This window comes from Lissotriton helveticus, chromosome 10 (assembly GCF_964261635.1).
Source record: "Lissotriton helveticus chromosome 10, aLisHel1.1, whole genome shotgun sequence".
Lineage (NCBI taxonomy): Eukaryota > Metazoa > Chordata > Amphibia > Caudata > Salamandridae > Lissotriton > Lissotriton helveticus.
Genome location: NC_136071.1, coordinates 914,663,484 through 914,682,061, shown reverse-complemented (window position 1 = coordinate 914,682,061; position 18,578 = coordinate 914,663,484).

Genomic DNA, 18,578 nt, shown 5'->3' with positions numbered 1-18,578 from the left:
AGGGACTCCCACTCCAGTACATGTTTTACTCATAACCTGCAATGCATTATGGGAGATGTAGTCAGAAGTAACACCTGTTCAGAACAGTCAGTCCGGCAAACCCAAAGGCATGTGACAGCAATAAGCAAGCAGAGGACAAACAGTGTGATTGGCAGGCATTATGTTTATTACAATGCAAATGCTGCCAGATAAGTGAGCATATCTACATTCTGTCTTCACAGGCGAGACATCTCGCAGTGCAGAAGAGGGGAGCAGAGGGAAGGCACCCAGGCCAGAGAGGAAACAAGAGGACGAGGACCAGTCGGCTGCAGGGCATACAACCCCACCACCACCACCATCAACGCCACCACCACCACCATCACCATCACCACAGCTACCTTCAACGCCACCACCATCACCACGGCCACAATCAATGCCACCACCACCGTCAGGCAGGAGGCATGCAGTTGCCAACCTCCAGCAAATGAAGGTGTCCAAGGAGGACAGCACAGGGGGCCAACAGTCTACAGTGGCTGAGGACGGCAACAGGACAAGATCACAGTCCCCAACAGAGCACGCACACACATCTTCCAGACACCGCTGGGCAAGGGCAGCCAGTCCTCACTTCCAGGGCGAAGATGATATTGTGTTTACTGGGCTTGAAGGCAACATGCTGAAGGTTCAGCGCCTGCAAGGGAGAGCGATCAGGTCAGTGCAGCGGGAGATGGCAGACATGAATGCTCACATGCATCGCATTGAAAAGGGCATCAGTGCCATGAGCACCACCATGGCTGAGTGACGTGGCGGCGGCTGTGAGGCAGCTCTGCAGCTGGTTGGAGGAGGACCGTCTGTCTCCACGCAGGGAGAGGCAGAAACTGGATAATTACACCAAGGCGGTAAAACTCCTGTCCACTGCAACCTCTCTCATGTGCAGACGCTCAATAGCCATGCAGAAGGAGATGGCACACTGTAATCGGGATGTGGCTAGGGGGCTGGTCACAGTGACCACTGCACTTGAAGAGTTTCAAACAGACAAGGTGGCCACTACAGCTGATTGGGATGAAAGTGAGGAGGCTACTAGCCGTAATAGCATCACGCCCTTTCCCACAGAGACCACGAGGCACAGCGAAGGCCACAGCGCTGGCCACGGACAAACCGGCAGTGCAGACAGTGGGGCAAAGGAACGTGGCAGTGCAGCGCGTGGGCGCATGAAATAGAGGCAGCCATGATATGGTTGTACTGAAATGGGTGATGTAACGCATGTTTGTATGGACTCTGATGTTGGTGGTGTGCTCTGATCATTAAACACCATCACTCAAATACAACAACTGGCTATGTTTCCTTACTAACTCAGAAATAGTTGTGTTTTATCTCAGCCCGTCTGTGTCTCCCATCCGGTGCTGCTGCCACACCTGCTGTGCTGTGCTCTGGCTGTGGATAGTCCTCACCTCCATCCTCAGAGTCAGTTAGTTCCACTGCTGTTCCTTTCTTTGTGGCTAGGGTATGCAGCATTGCGCATGTTGCTATTATTTTGCAGCAGATGATGGGGCGGTACTGACGTGCACCTCCACTTTTTTGGAGGCAATGGAACCTGCATTTTAGTAGTCCACAACATTGCGCGTGCTTTTATGTGCCACATTGTTTCTCCTCTCACTTGGGATGGATGGGTTGAGGTATGGAGTTAGGATGAATGACTGGACGGCATATGCGCTGTCACCTAAATGGGAAAGAAATTGTCATTACTTTGGGTCACTGATACATTCTTCCAAGGTATACATCAGGGTGTTTCACATTGATTTACCTAGAAGGTATTCTTCTCCGAATTCACCAGCATCCAGACGTGTATAGATCCCACTGTTCCTGAATATGTAGGAGTTATGGGTACTCTCTGGGAATTTGGCCACAATGTCAGTAATGTTGTAGTCTGCATCACATATCACCTGCACGTTGATGGAGTGAGTGGATTTGCGGTTGCGGTATATGTATTCTGTAGCTGCAGGTGGGCAGATTGGTATGTTGGTCCCATCAATGCAGCCTATTACATGTGGGAACTGTGCCTTTTGGTAGAAATCCAGCTTTGTCGTCTGCAGCTCCGCCTGTGTGCTGGGGAAGCATATGTAGTGATGCGTTCTCTGCATCCTGGCATCCAAAAATTTGTTGAAGAAACAGGACAGGCAACTCTGTGACACACTACCTGCTGCAGCAATCACACCCTGGTAACTTCCTGAAGCGAGTAGTTGCAGGCTACACAGCACCTGTACACGTGTTGGTATGGCATGCACCCTTGGTGTCTGATGCTCCAGGTATGGTTGCAGGTCCAGTATCAGGTCTAGCATGGTTTGTGGGTGTAGCCTTTACCTGTCATGTATTTGTGCCTCAGTCATTTGGAACAGTATAACACGCAGTCTGTACACACGCTCTTCCCATCTCCAAACCCTCAGTCCTGCTGCTCGCAAACGTAGCCGCCTTGCTATGACGTAGAGGGCTGCCATTGTGTTCACAATGTTGCATTTTGGGGCTGTTTTTATGCACTGCACCTGATTGCCACCTGCTCTGGGTCAGTGGTAATTACCGATTCTTAAATACCGAATTTGGCCAAATTCGGTATTACCAATTTTTGGTACAACGCATTACCGAATTTTTACCGATTTCTTATTTACCGATTCGGTATTTTGGTGTTTTGGTGTTTCGGTGTCGGCCGATCAGTAAATAAGGAATCGGTAACTGATTTCCCTTTAATTTAACGATTCGTTATTACCGATGGCATTTGGTAATACCTACATCGCACATGGCTAAATACCGGTCGGTAACGCTGATATTTACCAAATTTCGGCTTTACCGACCGGTATGTAGCCACCTTCATCTAGCCCTTCATTTCTTAAGATTGTGCAAGCTGTAGGAAAAGCAGCCAATGCACAAAACCAGTACAATAGAAAATGGTTTGAAACTTAAAGGCTTAAAATATATCCAGTTCCCCCGCCCATAACTGAGTCAAGTGCGCAGCTCCCATACGGCAGAACCAACAAACAAACTGCTTGAGGTGCAATCTATTGAGTTCCATCATGCACATTAAGCCATGCAGGCTGGTGAGTCGTGTCTTGGGCGATTGCATGTTAAATTCATGCAAATCATGATTTGGCAACCTTTCTGTGACACCCGTTCAAAACTAGATAATTGACAAAACTGGTAGGGTTGTTAGTCGCTAGAGAGCCTTTCCCTTATTATTCTAGCTCAGTAGAGGGGGAGGGCAGAGTAAAGAGTTAGAGAAGGGGAGTAGGTACGGGCAGAGAAAGTGAGAGATACGTAGAGAGAGAGAGGTCCAGCCAGACTGAAACATGCATAGAGAGTAGGAGAGACACAGCAAAAAGGCTGGCAAAGGAATAAAAGGACAACATCACAGAAAAGGAGAAACAGGAGGAATAAAGATAAACAGAGATGAACAAGAATGGAAGTGAAGTCAAAGCCTTAGCCCAGAACGGCCAACTAAAACAAAAATATCACCGCGTGGGGGAGGGGTCTTGTCGCGAGAAGTACCAAAGAGGCACTTTTGCTCCTGCCGGGCCACAGAAAAAAACAATCATTTGCAATGCAAATTGGTCTCGCATTTGTGAGGGTTAGAGGTATTGGAGTTGTAAATGACAATGTCTTTTACCTACCAAAGGAATGAAAGAGGAAAGAAAATGGAAACATAAAGGATGCTAGAGAAAGGAGGAAAATGAAACAAAGATGGAACGCCACTGATGAAAGGTGAGAACTGGGGTGAAAAGAAAATAGGGGGGGGAAATGGAAACAGCACAATAAAGATAGAATGATGAAAAAGAGAAGTAAAGAAGCAAAAATGTCCAAAGATTAACAAAGTAAAGAAAGCAGGAAACAGAGACAAACAAATAAAAACAGGAGAAGAAAATAACATATCAAAGCAGAGCGAAACAGAAAAAAACAAGTTGGATGAAATGAAGCAAAAAGGCGTGGATTTCCCATCCAGGTTTCTAATTTCAATGAAACCCCCCTCACAGATCAACAAAACATTTCGGGCCAGATGTAGGTAATCGTGAAATACCGATTCCTTAACACCGAATTTTACCGATTCGGTATTAAGGAATTGGTATTTCCGATGTACGTAAAGATTCGGTAACAATTACCGAATCGGTATAAATGGCCAAAAATAGCGATTCGGAATGGATAGGTAAAAAAAATGACTGAAATCCCAGTACTGAATCGTGAATACCGAATCCCAATACCCAATCTGTAAATACCGATTGGGTAATTTAAAAATTCGGTAATTGTGGAATCAGCCAATCCTGTGCATCCCAATTACCTCTCAAAAAGGAAGTGGCCACACCCCGGCAGCTACACTGAACCTGGAGCAGACTGTGAGGCAGGCAGCAGAGCAGAGAAGCCAGGAGCAACACAGCCTCCTTTTTGCAACCAAAACCAAGCCAAATGGCAAACCAGGAGCGGGAGAAGGAGGAAGCAGAAAGGAAAAGAAAGCAGAAATGTATCGAGAGGGAGCTGGAGGTCCTCATTGAAGATGTCACCAAGGACCATGACAAGTTGTTTTGCAAGCAGTCCCTGCATGTGCCAGAATCACAAAAAAGACAGATCTGGCTTGCAATCCAGAACAAGATCAATGCCATCGGAGTCACCGAGTGCTCCATGGAGGATCTTAAAAAAAGATGGTAAGATCTGAGGAAGACGGCTAAGGCAAGGATGGCAGAGAGGCAGAAGCAGGCCAGCAAAACTGGTGGAGGGAAGAGCACAGCACCTACCCCGACTGCCCTGGAGCCCCTGGTCGAGTCCACCCTTCAGCCGGAGGGTGTGAGTGGGGTTGATGACACAGACAGCTCTGCCAGAGCTGCTAACAAACAAGGAAAGATGCATGCACAGCATGCTGTGCACCCCCCTCCCCACCCCCAATCCCCAGAGAGGAATAGGGACTCCCACTCCAGTACATGTTTTACTCATAACCTGCAATGCATTATGGGAGATGTAGTCAGAAGTAACACCTGTTCAGAACAGTCAGTCCGGCAAACCCAAAGGCATGTGACAGCAATAAGCAAGCAGAGGACAGTCAGTGTGATTGGCAGGCATTCTGTTTATTACAATGCAAATGCTGCCAGATAAGTGAGCATATCTACATTCTGTCTACACAGGCGAGACATCTCGCAGTGCAGAAGAGGGGAGCAGAGGGAAGGCACCCAGGCCAGAGAGGAGACAAGAGGAGGAGGACCAGTCGGCTGCAGCGCATACAACCCCACCACCACCACCATCAACGCCACCACCAGCACCATCACCATCACCACAGTTACCTTCAACGCCACCACCATCACCACGGCCACAATTAATGCCACCACCACCGTCAGGCAGGAGGCATGCAGTTGGCAACCTCCAGCAAATGAAGGTTTCCAAGGAGGACAGCACAGGGGGCCAACAGTCTACAGTGGCTGAGGACGGCAACAGGGCAAGATCACAGTCCCCAACAGAGCACGCCCACACATCTTCCAGACACCGCTGGGCAAGGGCAGCCAGTCCTCACTTCCAGGGCGAAGATGATATTGTGTTTGCTGGGCTTGAAGGCAACATGCTGAAGGTTCAGCGCCTGCAAGGGAGAGCGATCAGGTCAGTGCAGCGGGAGATGGCACACATGAATGCTCACATGCATCGCATTGAAAAGGGCATCAGTGCCATGAGCACCACCATGGCTGAGTGACGTGGCGGCGGCTGTGAGGCAGCTCTGCAGCAGGTTGGAGGAGGACCGTCTGTCTCCACGCAGGGAGAGGCAGAAACTGGATAATTACACCAAGGCGGTAAAACGCCTGTCCACTGCAACCTCTCTCATGTGCAGACGCTCAATAGCCATGCAGGAGGAGATGGCACACTGTAATCGGGATGTGGCTAGGGGGCTGGTCACAGTGACCACTGCACTTGAAGAGTTTCAAACAGACAAGGTGGCCACTACAGCTGATTGGGATGAAAGTGAGGAGGCTACTAGCCGTAATAGCATCACGCCCTCTCCCACAGAGACCACGAGGCACAGCGAACGCCACAGCGCTGGCCACGGACAAACTGGCAGTGCAGACAGTGGGGCAAAGGAACGTGGCAGTGCAGCGCGTGGGCGCATGAAATAGAGACAGCCATGATATGGTTGTACTGAAATGGGTGATGTATCCCATGTTTGTATGGACACTGCTGTTGGTGGTGTGCTCTGATCATTAAACACCATCACTCAAATACAACAACTGGCTATGTTTCCTTACTAACTCAGAAATAGTTGTGTTTTATCTCAGCCCGTCTGTGTCTCCGATCCGGTGCTGCTGCCACACCTGCTGTGCTGTGCTCTGGCTGTGGATAGTCCTCACCCTCATCCTCAGAGTCAGTTAGTTCCACTGCTGTTCCTTTCTTTGTGGCTAGGTTATGCAGCATTGCGCATGTGCTATTATTTTGCAGCAGATGATGGGGCGGTAGTGACGTGCACCTCCACTTTTTTGGAGGCAATGGAACCTGCATTTTAGTAGTCCACAACATTGCGCGTGCTTTTATGTGCCACATTGTATCTCCTCTCACTTGGGATGGATGGGTTGAGGTATGGAGTTAGGATGAATGACTGGATGGCATATGCGCTGTCACCTAAATGGGAAAGAAATTGTCATTACTTTAGGTCACCAATACATTCTTCCAAGGTATACATCAGGGTGTTTCACATTGATTTACCTAGAAGGTATTCTTCTCCGAATTCACCAGCGGCCAGATGTGTATAGATTCCACTGTTCCTGAATATGTAGGAGTTATGGGTACTCCCTGGGAATTTGGCCACAATGTCAGTAATGTTATAGTCTGCATCACATATCACCTGCACGTTGATGGAGTGAGTGGATTTGCGGTTGCGGTATATGTATTCTGTAGCTGCAGGTGGGCAGATTGGTATGTTGGTCCCATCGATGCAGCCTATTATATGTGGGAACTGTGCCTTTTGGTAGAAATCCAGCTTTGTCGTCTGCAGCTCCGCCTGTGTGCTGGGGAAGCATATGTAGTGATGCGTTCTCTGCATCCTGGCGTCCAAAAATGAGTTGAAGAAACATTACAGGCAACTCTGTGACACACCACCTGCTGCAGCAATCACACCCTGGTAACTTCCTGAAGCGAGTAGTTGCAGGCTACAGAGCACCTGTACATGTGTTGGTATGGCAAGCACCCTTGGTGTCTGATGCTCCAGGTATGGTTGCAGGTCCAGTATCAGGTCTAGCATGGTTTGTGGGTGTAGCCTTTACCTGTCATGTATTTGTGCCTCAGTCATTTGGAACAGTATAACACGCAGTCTGTACACACGCTCTTTCCGTCTCCAAACCCTCAGTCCTGCTGCTCGCAAACGTAGCCGCCTTGCTATGACGTAGAGGGCCGCCATTGTGTTCACAATGTTGCATTTTGGGGCTGTTTTTATGCACTGCACCTGATTGCCACCTGGTCTGGGTCAGTGGTAATTACCGATTCTTAAGTACCGAATTTGGCCAAATTCAGTATTACCAATTTTTGGTACACCGCATTACCGAATTTTTACCGATTTCTTATTTACCGATTCGGTATTTTGGTGTTTTGGTGTCGGCCGATCAGTAAATAAGGAATCGGTAACTGATTTCCCTTTAATTTAACGATTCGTTATTACCGATGGCATTTGGTAATACCTACATCGCACATGGCTAAATACCGGTCGGTAACGCTGATATTTACCAAATTTCGTCTTTACCGACCGGTATTTAGCCACCTTCATCTAGCCTTTCATTTCTTAAGATTGTGCAAGCTGTAGGAAAAGCAGCCAATGCACAAAACCAGTACAATAGAAAATGGTTTGAAACTTAAAAGCTTAAAATATATCTAGTTGCCCCGCCCATAACTGAGTCAAGTGCGCAGCTACCATACGGCAGAACCAACAAACAAACTGCTTGAGGTGCAATCTATTGAGTTCCATCATGCACATTAAGCCATGCAGGCTGGTGAGTCATGTCTTGGGTGATTGCATGTTAAAGTCATGCTAATCATGATTTGGCAACGTTTCTGTGACACCCGTTCAAAACTAGATAATTGACAAAACTGGTAGGGTTGTTAGTCACTAGAGAGCCTTTCCCTTATTATTCTAGCTCAGTAGAGGGGGAGGGCAGAGTAAAGAGCTAGAGAAGGGGAGTAGGTACGGGCAGAGAAAGTGAGAGATACGTAGAGAGAGAGAGGTCCAGCCAGACTGAAACATGCACAGAGAGTAGGAGAGACACAGCAAAAAGGCTGGCAAAGAAAGAAAAGGACAACATCACAGAAAAGGAGAAACAGGAGGAATAAAGATAAACAGAGATGAAAAAAGAATGGAAGTGAAGGAGAGAAAGAGACTGGCACTGAGATTAAGAAAGACAAATGCAAGGTCAGACTGAGATATGCATAGTATAAAAAGAAGTGGAAGGAGAGACAAGGGCAGAGACTTTTACAGACAGGTACTAAGAGAAATGGAGAAATATTTGGAAAGCTGAAGAATGCAAAGAAGTCAATGTGTGTGACATGGGCTTACAGTTAACCACAACTTCTTCATCCGCACTCTACTCTGGTGCTACTAGTAGGCGGTGGTGCTGACAAAGGCTTTTAAATAGGATGGTGGCAAATCGAAATGTTGGAAATAAAGTGTTTAAATAAAAACATTTGATCATTATTTTTGAAAGCACACACTATGATATTGCACGCTCACTGTGCTGTGTAATACCCTCCACTGTCTTACATGGCTAGTTCTGTGCTACACAAATACTGTAAATAAAATATGAGTGCGCCTGTGCACTGTCAGTGATCAGGCCATAGCGGGCATTAAAAAGCTGAAACTGGTTACATAAACTCAAAGCTGTTCCGAACAGGGCCCCCCAAAATATGTGTGGCCCAGGGCCCCCAAAATCCTTAAACTGTCCCTGTTAAAGAGGGATATTTTAATTGGAGAAAACATTTCCACCACACATGTTGCGAAGAGCTGCCATGTGCTAGTGTTGCAAGGATTTCTGCTCATACACAGAACTGTGCACAGAGACCTAGGACATTAGTGAATTGTGGTGTACCAGAAACTCACCTCAGTACCTAGAAAACCCCAACCAGCTAGCAATCAGTGTCATATTAGCTCTTCGTCCTAAAGCAAAGTAACCAATGATTAGACAACCTAGAACATGCGACTTAGGACCATCTCAGGAATGGTGGGAAGTGAGAACACTCTTTTGTTATACTCTCATACCAGTCTTTATTAACTGTACAATTAATTAAAATCTTTACAGTAAAAGAGAAAAGTACAGAGAACAGTAATTGTAAACTTCTTTGCTTATTAAAAAAAAAGGTGTACGCCTGTACTCATTAAAATAACAGTATATTAAAAAAACGAAATAAGGTGGAGAGATGCAGCACCCCCTGTCTAAGTCCCATTTGATCAGCCTTTCCCAGCCTTGTATACGTTGGAATAAGTCTTTTCTTTCTTTCCTAGGGGGGCGTACAAGTGGCACTGTCAATGATACTACATAGCGAGTTCACTTCAGCTTTGATCGGTTGTTTTTGCGGTGGGCTTCCTGAGTGTCGTAATACTCTCGTTATGGGTTTTTAGTGCTAGCCTAATTTGGTGAACAAATTTCGCCAATCTCGCAAGGGTCGTTGTGTTGGTGGTTGACAAACACCGGGCTGATGCTTCCGAGCATGATGTGATGCTCAGATTGAGGCAAATCGGGCGCAGCAGTCGCCGTCGTTCATTCTTGAAATGGGGACAGCAGCAGAGAAGGTGCAGCCAGGATTCCCTTTTGTAGGAGCATAGCCTGCAAGATATGGAATCCCCTCTTTGTGCCCAAGTGGGGTTGAAGACTGTTATCCCAAGCGTGATCAGCCTCATGAATAGAATTTTGCTTTGGGCCTGTGTTGTGATGACCTCACTTAAATATGGTTGTGCTTTGCCCACCGTGTATGAGTTGTTTAGTGGTTCCAAATTAGAACTTCGGCGAAGGGTTTTATAATCAAGATCAAAGGAGATTTCGTTGCTTATTAATGGCTCTCTTCCAAGCATTCAATGGGATGTCCTGCCTTGAGAAGTTTTCTTCCACTATCTTAAGTGCTTTGGTTGCATTTCCCAGCCTGATGTGCCATGTCGATACTGGGTCTTCAAAAATGGATCTCAAGTGGTGTTTTAGGGAGTTAGCCAGGGCCTTTAATATCCTTAGGTACAACTTGATAAGCTCCCCCTGGCCGGTCACATCTGGCCTTGCTAGGCCAAGCTCCAGTCTCAGCCTGGTTCTTCTTGCTGACCTTGGTATATATAACACCGACTTGTAGGCCTTAACTTGGGCAGAGTTGAGAAGGGCGTCCAGCTTCCCAGGGAAGGCCAGGTGACCATAAGAGATTGCAGGGAGAAGCTTTGCTCTTAGAGCCATCAAAATTGGGCTAGCGGGGGGGCTGATCAGGTTCTGATTTAGTTGTCTTAACAGATGTGTTACCTTGTTGGCTTTTGAGGCCAGCTGATTTAGGTGGACATTGCTGTGGCCCGTTCCGAGAACCAGATCCTCAGGTAGTTGTATGAGGCCACGGAGTGTATTGGAGCGTTTCCCAACTGCCACTGTGCGTGCCGTTTCTGATGATAGGATCCGAAGATAATGACCTTAGTTTTCCCTTGGTTTACTGTCAGGCTGATAGAGATGTTAAAGCTGTTTAGGGCCGTTAGAGCTCTTTGTAGGCCTATCTTCGTGTGATCCATTATAGTCGTATCATCAGAGTACTGTCAGACTGGTAGCCTCACTCTTCCTAGTCTGGGGGCTACTAGACTGGCACCTTTTAAAGCCTCCCCCAAATCCGCGGTGTATAAATTAAATAGGATGGGGGCCAGCACGCACCCTTGCTTCAGCCCATTTACTGTGGCTATTTTGGGAGAGACTGTTTGAGTGCTTGTTTTAACCCTCACCCAGGTGGCCTCGTATAGTGACATAATTGCCTTCAGAAGTTTCGGTGGTATCCCCCACTTTTCTAATTTCCACCATAGGCGTTTTCTGTCCACTTTGTCAAATGCTGTACTGTAGTCCACAAAGCAGCAGAATACTAAACTATTGTTCAGGCCACAATTCTGTCCAGGCTGGATTATGGAAACAGCCTATTCCTGGGAGCCAACAAATCTAGTGTGCAACGTCTTCAAAGAGTACAAAATGCAGCCGCCCGCACTCTGCTGATGTTGCCAAAATGTTGTCCAGTGTCTAAGTCTCTACTTAAGTTACACTAGTTGCCAGTAGAGGAAAGGATACAGTTTAAAACACTGTGTTTGGCCCACAAAATAATTACCCAACAAGCTACTTCGGTTTTGACCAGCCTGCTAACGACGTATTCCCCAAGGCGCGTTTTGTGCTCAATGGATCAAAACCTTGCTTGTGCCCCCCGCTTTCTAAGATCTAGAGCAGGTGGGAGCTCGTTTCAAGTCCTGGCAGCTAGATTATGGAATCCTCTCCCAGTTTCCATCAGAGGAATTCAGAATCATCTAATGTTTCGCAAAGCAATTAAGACCTGGCTTTTCCCAGCATAAGGTTCTCCTTCAAAGATGGCATGAAGTTATCAGTACTTGTATGCGCTGGGACGCCCCGTTGCTGGGGCAGCCATGCACAATATAAATTCTGAAAATAAATAAATAAATAATAAGCCATGCTACCATAACATGCACGCAAAAGGAGTCCCTAAACCATACTACACCCTCCCTTGTTCGGTGAACCCACAATAACCGGGGCAAACTTCATAGAACGCAGAGTTCAAGTTCAAAGGAATTTTGCCAAACTTGAGAATAGGGAATAAAAAATCTGAATCAAAATAACCAAGTCAGTTAAACCAATCACGGGCGGCCATGGTGTGAAAAAAGCCCTCAAACATTTAAGGAAAATTAAGACATTAAAAGAAAAAAATATTCACCAGTTCAGTTTATGAAGCAGAAAAAAATCTGTACTTCAATCCAACAGCGTATAAGCACCATACGTTACAACTGCCTCCAATAGGAAGTCGTTGTTATCATCCATGAACATTTCAGCCATCCTATTAATTAAAGGAAAAGAACATACATGTTCCTCGATTGCCAGAGCCTCTAGTACCATCAGAGGACAACTCAGGCTTACTTCAAGATAACTGCGCGCCAGAAAGTCATTGGTTGCAGTCCAAATGTTCCAATTGCCTAGAACCCCATGAGCCACTGCGCAGGCCATAATCCCGGCCCTAGAACAATCTAGTTCATGAGTAACTAAGGGACTCATTAGTAGATTAAAATTCAGGTCAGGAGACACCGTGTTGCAGATACACAAATCCAGGGCCCATTCAAATCCACAATTCAGGCAATGGAAAACAGGCTGCACGCAAGTGAAGAATGAGAACCGGAACGATAACCCATACGCCACACTCAGAGTCACCAGAGGCAGCGATCCATAGTATTCTAGCATCCGGTTACGAAGGTGGAGCAGCCGGGACAGATCATCGTGGGGCACAAACTGTGCATCCATTTTGTAGTAAACAAATTAACAGCAGTACACCAGCGTTTAAAGCCAGAAGCAAAGAGAAACCTCCAAAGACACTCGAAAAAATCGAATGAAAAAATGGAGGGATCACACCAAATATAGTTTAAAATGAGGTCACAACATACTACTTTAAAAAAATGTGCCAGGTCAGTGGTTGACGAGGCATTTAAGATTGTGTGAATCAAAGCACCGAAATGCAGGCGCAGGTTTGTGTTTAATAAGGCATTTACCTCAGTACGAGTATTTGCAACGTGAAGGACGAATGTCTCACACGCAGATGTAAGGGGGACTTCCTCCTGGGACAAAAGAGCTCTTATTCGACTCATCTTGTTGAACTCTGCTTTCAAGGTCGGAATAGAAGGCCAGATGGAAACATCGAGCCTCCCATGTGGAATAGGAAACAAGACATTCTTACAGCAAACTACACGCTGGGAAACTGTAAAAATATAAGGAATACCAGCATGCATACCACAACAATCTTCATTATTTAATAACAAATAACTACCGTTTGCAAGCAATGTGAATGTCGGTTTAATTGCCGGGACTGGAGTGCCCTTTAAAACACAGGCAAGGTTCGGTGAAAGGATATTCCAAGAACCTTGCAATTGCAGATTTCTGCACACTAATGAGTGATCTGGTGTGGTGGTGTAATCTTCGCCATTCAAATAAACTTCCTTTCCTTCCCTGAAACACCTGTATGTGAACGGGAGATTCCAGACTTCATGAAGATAAGCACCACCCAGGGGCTCAAATCTACCTTTGCATAGTTTTTCATGCAGGACTCAAATTTGAAAAGGGGAAAAGGTAGAGTTATCAACCCATGGATGAGCCAAACTGCCAAATTGGATTCTGCTACTGAAAAAGGTAAAGGTTCTAACTTTTCAATATGCAACAGTGAAAACGTGGCATCCTTCATTGACATAAATTGCTGTTTAACAGTCAAATTGAAAGGCAGAAATAATAAACTCGTGTTCATGTAATCCTATGGAACTCGGCCATTTTTCAACATTTGCAGAGTCTATGCAAACTGCATAACAGAACGCAATTGATTTTGCCCATGATACAGTACGGCAACATCTTCTTGCACAATATCAACCACAGATGACAGTGGCGGCAGAGCGGCTCTGATTTTATTAGACCTCTCTGCCGCGTTCGATACTGTCCCTCATTCACTCCTTCTTACCCGCCTAGCGGGGATTGGTGTGGTGGGCTCAGCATTGAAATGGGTAGAATCCTTTTTATCGGACAGGTCTCAGCAGGTTTGGATCCCACCTTTTTCATCCTCGGTCAGGCCCCTCACTACCGGGGTTCCTCAAGGCTCCACATTGAGTCCCCTGCTTTTTAATGTTTATCTCACCCCCCTTATTGTGCTTGCCGAACAAATGGGAGCAAAAATCATAGCGTACGCAGATGATACGCAGCTTTTATTTACCTGGAAGGATGCAGCAACTAACACAGAGGTTGTCCGTTCGTGCCTTTCCGCTGTGTTTAACTGGTTAGCAGCTGCACAGCTGAAGTGCAACGAAGACAAGACAGAAATTTTGCTGTATGGCCAATTTCCTTCTAATTTCAGAGACCTCTTGTGGCCGTCTGATTTTCCCCAGCCAGGCTCAGTTACTATCGCTGCCAAGAATTTGGGAGTCTGGTTTGGAGAGGATCTGAGATTCGAGGCACACATAAAAAAACTTACTGCTGTGTGCTTCGGGTCTCTAAAAGCCATGAGAAAGTTCTTCCCGTATCTGCCATCATCAGCTAGAGAGTCGGTTGCTAGAGCTTTAATTTTATCTAGGCTCGACTATGCCAACTCTCTTTTTAGCGGCACTCCAGCTTTTTTAGTTGCCCGACTGCAGATTATCCAAAATGCGACAGCACGGCTGCTGTATAACATTCCCAGCAGAGAAAGCGTGCGAGCACACCTCAAGGAACTTCATTGGCTGCCGATTGCTCAAAGGATAACTTTTAAAATTCTCACTTTAGCATTTAAGGCAGTCCACGACATGGGACCATCCTATCTAAGAAAAAGATTCAGCCGCTATGTCCCCACACGGCCGCTACGTTCAGCCGGCTGCAACCTCTTGAGTGTGCCCCGCTTCCAGCGAGTACGACTAGGAGGCTACTCGCTTGCTGTTGTCGCAGCCAGGACTTGGAACGCCCTTCCTCTCTCCCTGAGAGCGACTGAAAATTTTGTTTCATTTAAGAAAGCACTAAAAACTCATCTTTTTATAACAGCCTATTAGTGTCATGTTTCCTTTAGATGGCCACTTGCTTGTTTTTCCTTTTTCGCGCCAGGATACTCTGGAGTAATGGAGCGCGTTATAAAACAGCAAATAATAATAATAATAATAATGACACAATATTATATAGAGTGTAAATTCGGGAAGAAAGGGTGTTAATGCTATTATCTACAATGGCAAGCACTTTTTCTAAATTGGCCGGATCAATAGCTGTAAGCCTAGAAGCAGCTTCAATTTGCGACAGTTTCCAAACCTCATTGTAAGCAGCATATATCCATCTTTTCGATCTGTCTGCTGCAGGACATTTAACAAAATTATTTAAGTCAACAGTGTCAGTGAGTTTGGATAAATGTAGCTTAACAGATGCTAAGGATGAATGTCAGAATAGGTGGTGACTGAATGCTGAGTCTGAAAACGGGGATCAACTCTAACCTCTGTATAGCTAGGGGTCAGACCCAGAAAAACGATGCTGGCAGGAATCTGCACTTTTTTTGCCATAGCAACCAGCCTTCGGGATTAATGGCGGAAACATTAAAAGAGGAATTTCTTTACAGGGCTTGTAAATGGTATACAGCATGAATATCGACGTGGAAATATCGACAAGCAGAAATATCGAGGTAAGAATATCGACATTGTTAAATATCGTTGTAGTTAATATAGTTGATATAAATATCGATGTAAATAATGTCGATATAATGTTTTTAGTGGTATATATAGGATATTTTGTATTAGTTCTGTAAATTAAATATTGATTTCTAATGTTTTTATGTGAGTAATAAATTTAACAATATAATATTTTTTACTATTTTTTAGTAAATATTTTAGGAGCGGGTTGTTGGTTTTATAGGGGATAAGGGTGGGTAGTAATTTAAAATATGTGTGTTAAAATTTATTTAAAAAATTATAATTTTAATGAAAACTAAATTTTAATTCAAAATTAGAAATTTGAAATTCGAAAATAATTAATACATTTAGAAATGTTGTATTAAATAAAATAATTAGAAATTAGAAATTTGAAATTCGAAAATAATTAATACATTTAGAATGTATTTATTAAATAAAATGTGTGAATGGTTTAGTAGCGGGTTGTTGGTTATATAGGGGATAAGGGTGGGTAGTAATTTAAAATATGTGTGTTAAAATGTATTTTTAAAATTATAATTTTAATGAAAACAAAATTTGAATTCGAAATTAGAAATTTGAAATTCGAAAATAATTAATACATTTAGAAATTTTTTATAAAATAAATAGAAATTATAAATTTGAAATTCGAAAATACTTAATACATTTAGAATTTTTTTATTAAATAAAATGTGTGAATGTTTTAGTAGCGGCTTGTTGGTTATATAGGGGATAGGGGTGGGTAGTAATTTAAAATTTGTTTGTTAAAATTAAATTTTTAAATAACATTTTTAATGAAAAACATTTTTAATACGAAATTTGAAATTTGAAATTCGAAATTAATTAATGTATGTATATTTTTTATATTATATAAAATGTGTGAATGTTTTAGTAGTGGGTTGTTGGTTATATAGGGGAGAAGGGTGGGTAGTAAATAAAAATTTGTGCGTTAAAATTTAATTTTAAATTTAAAAATGTAATGAAAAAAAATTAAAAATCAAAATTTGAAATTTGAAAATCGAAAATAAATACCGTATTTTCCGGCGTATAAGACGACCCGGCGTATAAGACGACCCCCTACTTTTCTTGATAAAATGTAGCTTTCATGCTATACTCGCCGTATAAGACTACCCCCACTTCTAACGCAGTCCAACGCAGTCCTGCATAGCCATTTTGAGAATTTCTTTTGGGCTTATTAGTGATTCCCCCACTTCCCTGTGTTGTACATTGCCATTATCCACATTAGTATTGTTACGTACAGTACTCATATGCATGGTGGTTTGCCATTATCCACATTACGGTAGTTTTGTTACCGTACTCATATGCATGGTGGTTTGCGGTGGAAATTACTTCTGTTCATTAGCATAGCCTGTGGTGGAGCCAGGTGATTTACCCTGTGTCTCGAGAACAATAAATAGGGTGGATATGCTGCTGAATGTCCTACATTGCATTACTTGCACACATGTCACTTTTTCCTCCTGTAATGCACCATTTCCTATTGAGAAGCGGTCTGACACCTTCGGGTGAAGTCCGCGCCATGTAAAAATGCATGAAAACATACCGTCAAATTTCACACCCGGCGTATAAGACGACCCCCGACTTTCCAGAACATTTTAAGGGGTTAAAAAGTCGTCTTATACACCGGAATTTACGGTAATATTTTTTTAATAATTTTTAAAATTAAAATAAAAGTGTGAATGTTTTAGTAGCGGCTTGTTGGTTATATAGGGGATAAGGGTGGGTAGTAAATTACAATTTATGTTAGCAAATTTTATTAGAAAATTTAAAAATTAAACCAAAATTATTTAAAAATTCGAAATTTACTATTTGAATTTTATAATTAATTAATATATTTAATAGTTTTATATTACATACTATGGTGTCGATTCCGATCTGGTAAAATCCCCATCCGTACGAATCGTATCTGGAGCCGTTTCCGTACGACTCGTACGGACGCCGTACGACCGGACGATTCCGATCCCGATCGGCCGACCAGGACGCGATTCGTACGGTACACGTCGATTCGTACGGAAAAGCGCACGATCACCTACACACCGTACGGCGCGTACCCCCATGATCGCAGGGGTACGTGCCGTACCCCTGTGATCATGCGGGGTACGTGCCGTACACCCAGCGTACATGGGGTACGTGCCGTACACCCACCGTACATGGGGTACGGTGCGTACCCCATGTACGCTGGGTGTACGGCACGTACCCCGCATGATCACTGGGGTACGGCGTGTACCCCTGCGATCATGGGGGGTACGTGCCGTACCCGGGGGGGCGTTCCGTACCTGTTTCGGCGCGAACTCTGCGTTTACGACTGTTTTCGGCTCCCGTAGGAAAAGGGTCGTACGGTGCGTACCCGACACGAATCGTACTTGCTGGGTCGTAAAAACCAGCCGCGAACCGTAGCGATGTCGTGTACAGCAGGTTCCGAGTGAGACTCGTATGGATATTTTAGTCGTACGGAGTCCTGTACGACTCGTACGGACTTTGGCTCCTGGTACGGATCGTACTTCGTCGTACGTACGGGGACGTTTACGGGTACGATTCGTACGGGGAAAAATGCTCCGTACGACGATTCGGAGCGCATTTTACCGGATCGGAATCGACCCCTATGTGTGAATATTTTCTGAGTGGGTTGTTTGTTATATAGAAGAGGAGGATGGTTAGTTAATAAGAATAATCTTTTTTTAATTTAGAATTTTTTTTAACTATAAGTTTTAAAAATGTTACATTTATAAATGTTACAATCGAAAGTAGAAATGATTTACTGTTCAGTACTTTCTCTAAGTTATGTTGTATTTGGAGTTCGAATAGTTAATTAATATGGATTACTGTCCAGCACTTTCCATGAGTTATGTTAGATTAGGAGTTAGAATATTAAAATATTATGGTTTACTGTCCAGCAATTAACCTGAGTTATGTTGGATTTGGAGTTAGAATAGTAAATTATTATGGTTTACTGTCCAGCACTTTCCATGAGTTATATTAGATTTGGAGTTAGAATAGTAAATTATTATGGTTTACTGTCCAGCACTTTCCCTGACTTATGTTGGATTTGGAGTTAGAATAGTAAATTATTATGGTTTACAGTCCAGCACTTTCCCTGAGTTATGTTGGGTTTGGAGTTAGAATAGTAAATTATTATGGTTTACAATCCAGCACTTTCCCTGAGTTATGTTAGATTTGGAGTTAGAAGAGTAATTTATTATGG